Genomic DNA, 10,160 nt, shown 5'->3' with positions numbered 1-10,160 from the left:
TTTATCCCCTTTGTGAGAAACCTTGATAAACTTGTGTATCTCATATTTAATTGCACTTACACATATAAAGGAGTTGATTAATACCCAATGTATTTATCTTCCATTGGAAGCACAACCTAGTGCCTTTAGAGGCACTGTTAATCAAAAATCACATTCTTCTACTGTAAAGGATTCTCATGACAAATATTAAAACCAAAAATTTTTGTACATTTCCGTCTCTAGAAACATAGACTATTACCTTCAAGTTGCTACACTTAACGAGTTTATTTCTTCATTGTATTTCAGATTCGAATTCAACCATGTCGGGTTCTATATTTGATCGCGACCATTTACCCTATTTAAAGGTGTAATAGGCGTATCAATATACAAGCGGTTACATGTAAGCCGTATACACTTTCTGCGTGTATATAAAAGGGTATACCTTGTATATTATTAAGTCGAACCTGTACTATTTTATTTGTCTTGTATACTGTGTAGGACTTTGGGCCTATTTTATTTCTTTTCCCTTATTGGGCTTGCTACCTTTATCTGATCTTGAATTTGGGCCTGTTATTTTGTGAACTTGCATTTTTGGGTTTGCTTCTTTGCTATTTCTGTCTATTTGGGCCTGTATGTTTGGTTTGTCTCTATTTCATTGGATACCGTATATATATACTTAGTATACGCATAGGAATACATGGTTTATACGTGTATGTATTTATTATTTAGATTCTTCATTAATGTGTTGATTAAGTTTAGATACCCTTTAACCGCATTCCCCTTTTCCCCTCTTTGTTTTTGCATGGGAACCCATACGAGCCACTTGAGCACTTTCTCGCATGAAATCAGTGTTGGGCCAAAGGCCCAACAACATTTTTATTCTATCGAGTCTGTCCGAATGAAGATGATTGAAGGCCCAATCATAGGTGAAAATGGTCAACTGGTGGGCTTAGGTAGGCTCACCAGCCTAACTTTCCTTTTTCTTTCTTCGTATTTATATATTTGTTGTGTATGTAATTAACTTGATATACATATTGGAACCCAAATGCGATTAGAACTTAGAAAAACTCGTGTAGTAGCTAAACATTTTTAAATAAAAAAATCAAGTTAAACACGGCTTGTGCAACTGGAAAACTTTGAATATTTTGCAAAGTATGGAAACTGGAAAAATGGCGATTTATATTGAGTTAAAAGGATTTTTGGAATGAAATTGGATAATTTTGGGCCTTATGCCTCTTTGGAAACTAAACGGATAAAATAGGTTGTCTGGGCCACAAGCGCACTTTCAGAAACTAAAGAAAACGGACTAATTTAAGGCTTTCAAATGAATTGGGTTGAAATGTATGTTGGGCTTAATTTGAGAAAAACTTGGACTAATCAGAACAAAAGGGAGATTTTTCAGAAAAGATAAGTCATGGATTTTTTAAAGCTATTTTATATATATATACATCTTGCTTATAAATATTTACTTAAACGCGATTTATTAGCTTTTATATTTACAAAACATAACATTACAAATCCTATACAAAACATGCTTTATATTTTAAAAAAATTAAATTAAATTATTTTTTATTTTTTAAAAATCATTTTTTTAAAAAATATTTTTTTATTTTTTTAAAAATATTTTTTTATTTTTTTAAAAAAAATATTTTTTTTTAAATTTATTTTTATTTTTTTTAAAAATTAATATTTTTTTTTTGCTCAAAAACTTATGTATGAAAGTTGTATGAAATGTGTATATCTCGCTAAGATTTCTAAAGTTTTGCTCAAAATTTAGTGTATGAAAAATGTATGAAATGTGTATATCCTTGCTCAAGGCTTAAAAATCCGCCTAAAATTGTGTATGAAAACAATATGAAATTTGTATCTTGCTCATGTCTTAAAATTTCGTCACATATTTTCATGTATAAAGTTCATGTTAGATTTCAAAATTAATACAACTACAACAATATTGTATATAACTTTGATACAAACATTCAAGACTTAAAAATAATCGCTCAAATTTTTGTGTATGAAATGTGTATATCTTGCTCAAGCGCTTAAAAAGTTCGTCAAATTTTATGTATGAAGAACGTATTTAAATGTGTATATGTTGATCAAGGCTTAAACATTATGCTTAAAATTTTATGCATGAGAATGGTAAAAATGCGTATATCTTCCTCAAGACTTAGAATTTCATTCACATTGTTTGTATATAAATTTCATATTAGGTTTCCGGAAAATTAATACAACTACAACAACATTGTAACAATTTTCATACAATATTCAAGGCTTAAAGTTTTTCGCTCAAAAATTTTGTATATGAAAATTATATTAAAAATTTTGCTTACACATACACATTTCATACAACTTTCATACATAGAAATATGAGGTAATTTTTTAAGCCATTGAGCAAAAAAAAAATTAATATTTAAAAAATATATATAAAAATTATTTTTTTTTTAAAAAAAAAATATTTTTTTTAAAAAAAATATTTTTTTATAAAAAATATATATATTTTCGGAAAAAATAAAAAACGAAAAATATATGAAAATCCGTATATTTTGTAATATATCGTTATGTTTTGTAAATAAGGAAAACTATCGTTACGTTTAAGTAAATATTTCTCCCAATACGTGTATATATACGTAGTTTTCCCATTTTTAAAAGACTCAATACAACTTAAGTCTTAAGGTGGCTTTTAAACACTTTTTGGGCCAAAAGCCCAAGCCTTAAGGCAAACAAACAAGAAGAAATACACGGGGCAATTCGCAGAATTGCCCTTCGTTAAGGGTGATGCTTTAAATTTTCTTTTCATTTGAAATCTTTAAATTTTGCCGCCGGCTAAAAACCCATAGGTTCCAGTGTTCGAACCCACGCGCAGTCAAAATTTTAAAAAAAAAAATTCGCAAGTGCAAGTTTAAATTTATTTATGCACCCAGTCCAAGCATACACTTGCGAAGGAATTACCAAAGTTATGCCGACTGAGATACTTATGCCTTTATGGGCCGAGCCTGGCATAAGTATGCCGGTCCGGCATAACTTTGATAATTCATTCAAAGTTTAACCGATCCGATAAAAGTTTCGCCCGTTAAAAGTATGCCTACGTCCAAGATAATCCCTGCGAAGGAATTACGAAGTTATCTGCCGACGGCATACTTATGCATATAGGCGGTTTCTTGGCATAAGTATCTGGAATTAAAACAACGATAATTCCTTCACAAGTTATGCGGTCGGCGTAAAAATTGCCAATTAAAAGTATGCAGGCGTAACTTTGTGAAGGAATTATCAAAGTTATGCCGGACTGACTACTTATGCCAAGCGTCTGCCCATAAAGCGCTGAGTATCGCGATCCGGCACTAAATGTGTAATTCATAACAAAAAAGCATCTGGTCCAGAGCCTGCGGAGGCCGGAGCCTTGTCTTGCGATTTTTTTTTAATTTATGCTTGAAGCGGGGGTTGAATTTCGGAACCTCATTATTTGTGTAGCTCAAAGTTACCTGTCTGAAGGGCAAAAATTAAAGACCGGTAATATGAGGGGCATAATTTAGGCAGCAAATATGAGAGGCGAGAATTTAAAAGACCACCCCGAAAGAAGGGCACTCCGCGCAAAAAGTAGACCATTTTTGAGAAGTAAGTTGGCTTTGGTGATAGAATGTGGTTGACAAAATGAGCTCAAAATGGACTAAAACAAAATAAATGAGTTTATTTTCTTTATTTATACTTATACAAATCTATGCTATCTTTACAAAGGAGATATATTCCATTTATTTTCCTCTCTCTCTCTATATATAAATATATACAAAACTTATAAGGGCTAAATCATGGAATTAGGACCAAGTTAGTAGGAACTCTATTTAAGAGAAATCTTAAGTGTGTTTTGGTCCGGGAATGAAGTGCATTTAACCCCATATAGTATTTTCTCAAAAAGAAACCAACTCTTTCTACTTAAAGAATAACTTGCCAAAAAATGAAATTTTATGATTAGCATGACAAATCTTGCAAGAAAGATAAGATTTTAGCAAATAATCACATTAATCATACATTGAAGCTCTCGTAGGTCAATCGTATTCTACGGATCCTTAATACTACTTTCGAAACCTCCCTTGTGTGATCGCTTAACCCTTTACCTCGAACTCTAGTTTAAAAGGATTTTTCTCTTGTTTGATAAACCCTTTTTACCCGGTTTTCCTACTTTCCCTTAATAAAATTAGGTGGCGACTCTAAAAAACATAAAATCCAAATAGAGTCTACAAGTTCTTAGTAACTTTTATGCACCCGCGTAAAAGTGAACCGTAACAATCCTCCCCTCGATTCACCCTTACAACTAAGCTAGAAAAGTCGGTCATTCCTAATCAAATGTGATCCCACTTAAAAGAGACAAAACTAGAGAAAATCTTAAAATTTAGTCGCAAATGATTAACTTATCATGGATGCCTATCCATCAGAAATGCATGCAAAACATAATGACGGAAAGACTTGCAAGTCCACCAACCAATCCTTTTCTTAAGGACTTCTGAAAGAGAGTGTGAATTTTTCTTCTTTAATCTTTTCGACCACTAATATATTTGCTTTTAGCTTCAAGATGCTCGAGAATTCAGTACCAATGTGGCTTTTGTGTGTTTTTGTCCATGTAATAATTGACACATAATTTTGTCTAAGAAAGATATCTGAAGTGGAACATGATCCTATTCTCCTTTATATAGTGGGTGACTAAAGAAAACGACTCTCTTTTCTTCTCTTTGTACCCCAGGCCAGACGACTGAAGGAGATTCTCTTATTCATTTTCTTTCCTAACTTTCCTTTGATCCTTATCGGTGTCCCTTCCCTAATCCGTCTTGAAAGTCAAAACAGATCGTTGCTTGGTGCTAACCCAAAATTCAACGAGTTTTTCTAATTATAACAAAAATCTATTTTTACTTATTCACTTTATTAGAACCTCGACACTCGAATTAATAAATACATATATAAATTGTAGAGTCGGTGCGTGAATACAATAGCGCCTTTATTCAACACCTCTGTGGAAGAGGAGGAAACAACCATAGGCATTCAATTGGATGGTTTTTTTCAAAGTCGGAAACTTACGTTCAAGAGCGTAAGTTCTTTAAGCTTGCACAGACGATAAACACGAGTATATTATGATGTGAAAATATAAAGTTATACTCCCCCAACCCCCAAACCCCACCCCCCGGAAAACTTATTTGCATCGAGAGACAAAAATTGAAGACCAGCACAAAATAAGAAGTAATTGCACGATTTTCCCTTCTAATGGACTGGGTTTTAATTTTGTCCTTTGAATGGACTGGTCTTTAATTATTAGCCTTCAAATGGGCTGGTCATTAATTTATGTCCTTCAAAATTGAACTTATGCCTATAGGGGCATAAGTTCTGGTATAACTTGTGAATATTGTGATGCTTAACTTATGCCCTAATAGGCATAAGTTCGATTTTGAAGGGTAAAAATTGACGACCAACCCATTTGAAGAGCAAAAGTTAAAGACCGGCACAAAAGAGGAACATAAGTGCAAATGATTCAACAATAGGTATGGGAACAGTGGGCTCATCGGAGGCCATAATGCTAGCGGGCCTTGCTTTCAAGAGAAGCGTTGGTCTTTAATTTTTGTCCCTCAAATTGGCGGTCTTTAATTTTTGTCCTTCGCTAACAATCCCTTGGTTTCAGGTTCGAACCCCCACTCAATCAAAAAAAAAATTAAAAAAATTGTAAGGTAGGGTTTGGATTCGCAAGGCAGAGTTTTAAATGCAAAACTCTACCTCAGGCAGAGTATATAGTTTTGCATTCAAACTCTGCCTGAGGTAGAGTTTTGCATGCAAAACTCTACCTTCCATATCCAAACCTCTGCCTTGCAATTTTTTTTTCACTGAGCTGAGGTTCGAATTCAGAACCTCGGGGTATTAGGCGAAGCGAAAAAAAATTAAAGACTACCAATTTGAGGGGCAAAATTTAAAGACCAATGCCTTTGAAGGGCAATCAGCACAAAAAAAAATGCAAGGGAAACTAGCAAAACAAACGCAAAGTTGAGGGCAAACCACCTTTTTTTTTTTTTTTTTTTTTTTTTTTTGCACAGATTGCCCTTTATTTGGGGTGGTCTTTAATTTTTGCCCTTCAAATTGGTGGTCTTTAAATTTTACCCCTCGCCTAACGACCCAAGGTTGTGGGTTTGAACCCCAGCTCAATTTTTTAAAAAAAAAATTGCAAGGCAAAATTTTGCAAATCTACCCGGCAAAATTTTGCCTTAAGGTAGAATTTGGGCTGCACAAGCAAAATTTTTACCCATGCAAATTTTGCCTGAAGGGAGAATTTTTGCCTTAAGATAGAATTTAAACGGGCAGAAATTCTGCCTGAAGGGCAGAATTTAAAGACCACCATTTTGAAGGGTAAAAATTAAAGACCACCTCCAGCGAAGGGCAATCCTGCAAATTGCCCGGCCAACCTTATGAGAAGCCCAACATTGTCATTGGTGCCAATGTTCAGGTATTAATTATCTTTTTCTTCCTGTCCTTGCTAGATACAATGAGTCGTGACAATAGGTCCAACTTAGTATCCTTTTGAGTAATTTTTTTAGAGATTTTTCATTTTGGCCTGTTGGACATAATTAATTACGGACACTAGTCAAAATATACAAAGCATATACGGTGACTTTGTATATAATATGTAATTATGTACTATGTATATTTATACCTAATATACAGAACACATATATTTTCCTAAGAATATTTTTAGAACGGTCAAAAATGTAATTATCTCACCAAAATATTTAAACTTTTAGATATAACTCGAACTGAATGTAGGGGACTGGCCCCTGCAATGAACCCGCACATTTCAAGAACCTGCTATACAAAGAGTTAATGTTTTCACTTATTGTTTGCCTATATACTTTAGGTATGCTAGGAGAAATTTGCAAATTATTTTGAACTTGAACTAAAGAGAGTGAAGCTAAGGGACGGGTACTTGAGTGATGGACCCAGTCCAGGCTATGGAAATGGTGAATGAGAACACCATCTTTTTGCTGAAATCTTGGGTTCAACCCTGAATGGAGAATTTGAAGATGTCAAACTCTTTCTTTGTTTTTTTTTTTTTTTTTTGGTAATGACTCAAACACTTAAATGGCCTTGTGATCGAAAAGAACAAGAAAACAGGGTAAAGTCTACTTTTTCTATACTAATTGATAAAAGGTTCAATAACAAACGATAACGAAACACTAATCAAACTAATACTTGAATGACAGAATTACAATTGAAGTACTCAAAGTAAGAAGAAGGGGATGAGAAACTAGACTCCGAGAAAGAGGATGAGATATACAGACTTTGCAGACTGCAACATAATACGCATAATCTCTCTTTCTGGCTCCTTGTCCTCTTTAATTAGTTGCTAAATGGGCGTGGATCCCAAATCAAACTTTGTGAAAGCCTTTTAGCCATATTGCTTCTTTTCGGTCCGATAGCGGTTAGTGTGGGTTGTGGCTGATTTATAAAAATACTCTCGTCCTCAATAAGAACCTTGTCTTCAAAGTTCAAGGCAATAACAGTGCACTCCTCACTAATTGTCACAAATAATAGTAGGATGTCATTGAATCTCTGAATCAACTTATTAGGTTGAACAACATTGACTCATTTGCAAGTCATAATCCCAGTAAGTTGTCCAAAATGAGATGCCAACATTAGAATTATATATATCCCAAGTGGCTGCTGTAATGTCATTGTGCTTTTAAGCACTACTTGTGGAAACAAGAAATTATTTACAAATGAAACAAAATCAAGGCTCACTATTTGTGTTGACAGATATTGGCCATTATTAGGAAGTCGTCCATTATAAACATGTGCTACCTGCTTTGGTTCCACGTTAATATTCTGAGGTAAAGCAGCATCAACAATAGCCAGAGCACAAAACTTTATAGCAACAAACATGTCTTTAGCTCCCAATGCCCATAAATCAAGCAAGATATGCCATTTATTTTCTAGTGCCAAACTCAGCCACAAATAAGGGAATACAAAGAGTCCCCTTGGTATCTTCTGCTTCCCTTCTTTAGATTCAGTATTCATTTCCAAGTGATTAACAAAGTAATTTGAAATTGGAGAAGAAGCAACACTAGACACAAAAAAAAAAAAAAAAAAAAAAAAAGTGTGCCACAATGGTCTCATTTACACCATTTTGATTCATAGTTTTAGAACTGACGTCAGGATCCCATACACAATTAACCATCACATTCCCGCCATACATAATAAAGAACAGATTCACACCGGGATTGAATGGAAGGATACAGTCAGCATGTCCGAGTAGCTCAAATTTTTCATTTTCAACATCAATTATTAGATCAGCAGAATGCATTTCACGCTTTGGAACACCACCAGCATTCTCCCAAAATAGTTGTAACAGCCCAACCCACTAGTGATATTGTCCATCTTGGGCCTAGGCCCCCACGGCTTTAAAACGCGTCACCAGGAGGTAAGATATGCTTACTTATATACCCAGTATCTCTCTTGTGTTTTGCAGATGTGGGACTTTCGTCCTAAGTTGGGGCGTGGCATACACACCCTCTTATGGACTCAACTTTCCTCATAAGTTGGGGCGTGACATACACCCCTATTATGGACTCAGTGTACTCATCGAGGTTTGCCCCACCGCATGGGATTGTCTAGACTCGGTACAAGTTTTTATCCACTTTCTTGCCTAATTTGCACGAAGCCCCTACATGACCCTCCATCGACAAGGCTGACACAAGAGTGGCTCTGATACTATATGTAGCAACCCAACCCACTGGTGATATTATCCACTTTGGGCCTAGGGCAGCACGGCTTTAAAACACGTCACTAGGAGGTAAGACATGCTTACTTATATACCCAGCATCTCTCTTGTGTTTTGCCGATGTGGGACTTTCCTCCTAAATTGGGGCGTGACAATAGTTTATCAAGATATAGATCCTCAATTAACGTAGGTTCTATGGAAATTTTGTCAATATATACCTCTTCAAATGCTGTCAAATCAGTTTTCCATGTAATCGAGCCACTATAAAGAGAGTTGCAATCTACACACCTTGCTGGTAGGGCTTGTGCAAAATGTGAAGTCGAGATTACAGATTCTCGACTACCAAAAGAAATTAGAAAAAATTTACCATCTTTAAAGTGGCATTGTTGAACAGTTTCCGTTTGTATGGGTGTTTCAATGAGCACCCCAATCGGTAACGAATTGGACGTAGCATCAACTACTTTGCAGACTACATTAGACATTGTGCTGAACACTTGGTCCACCTTTGAATTGCCGATTCATAGCTAGACATTGGCTACACCAACATGAGTAACAGCAGCAAATCGCGGGCCCCTTCCCAAGTGATTGTTTACCGAAGCCATTCATTATGCTAGAATAACTTGAGCACGTAATGGCAAAAATTAGGACACAGCCACCTTGAACTCCAATAATATAAGGATAACTATTCTTATCAAATTCCAATGCAGATAAATGATCACCATACTTACGCCTGAACACGAAAGGAATGGGATGAGATACATATTTCCCAGTGTCAAACCAATAGCAAGTTGGTAAGCCATTTTTCATGCTCTCACACATTGCTAGATCCCTAAAATCAACCAAAGATAGTTGGTTGAATAGGCATGGAAAAACTCAGCAATCTCAGCATTGTTAGCATGAGGGATAAGGGAAGCCTCTCCCTCAACTTTTGTTGGTTCGTCAATATCATAAGGCAAAATATCATGCGAAACTGAATTCTCAGTCACAACAAGCTTCAGATGTGCAAATTGGCTTTGTAGTTCGGACTCATTTTGCAACTCTATTTGGGTGATATTGGAAGCAATCACTTTGTTCCGTGCATGTTCCTGAGATCCAACAGAGTCACCGGGATCAAATGGAAGTTGTATGAATATATTCATACTATTCAATGTTATTCCTTCCAAAAGAAAAAGGTCGCTACTTACCCAGAGTAATTCGAGCACTTCATGTTCTGCCAACGTTTGCCCAGTTCTTTAGGACAAACTATCAAGCACCTGTCTTACATATGTGTTTGAGTTCTCTTCACTTGTGTATGTTGGGATATTACCTTCCCCATCGTGAATGACGAAAGGACATTCATAGTCTTAATAATAGGTCAGAGGATTCCCGCAAAATTAATCGTCAGCTGAAATTGTTGTTGAGAACTGACATAGTCTTTGGGTCTCAAAAATTTGGAAGG

Source organism: Lycium ferocissimum, chromosome 11 (genome assembly GCF_029784015.1).
Source record: "Lycium ferocissimum isolate CSIRO_LF1 chromosome 11, AGI_CSIRO_Lferr_CH_V1, whole genome shotgun sequence".
NCBI lineage: Eukaryota > Viridiplantae > Streptophyta > Magnoliopsida > Solanales > Solanaceae > Lycium > Lycium ferocissimum.
Note: the sequence above shows the minus strand (reverse complement) of the source record.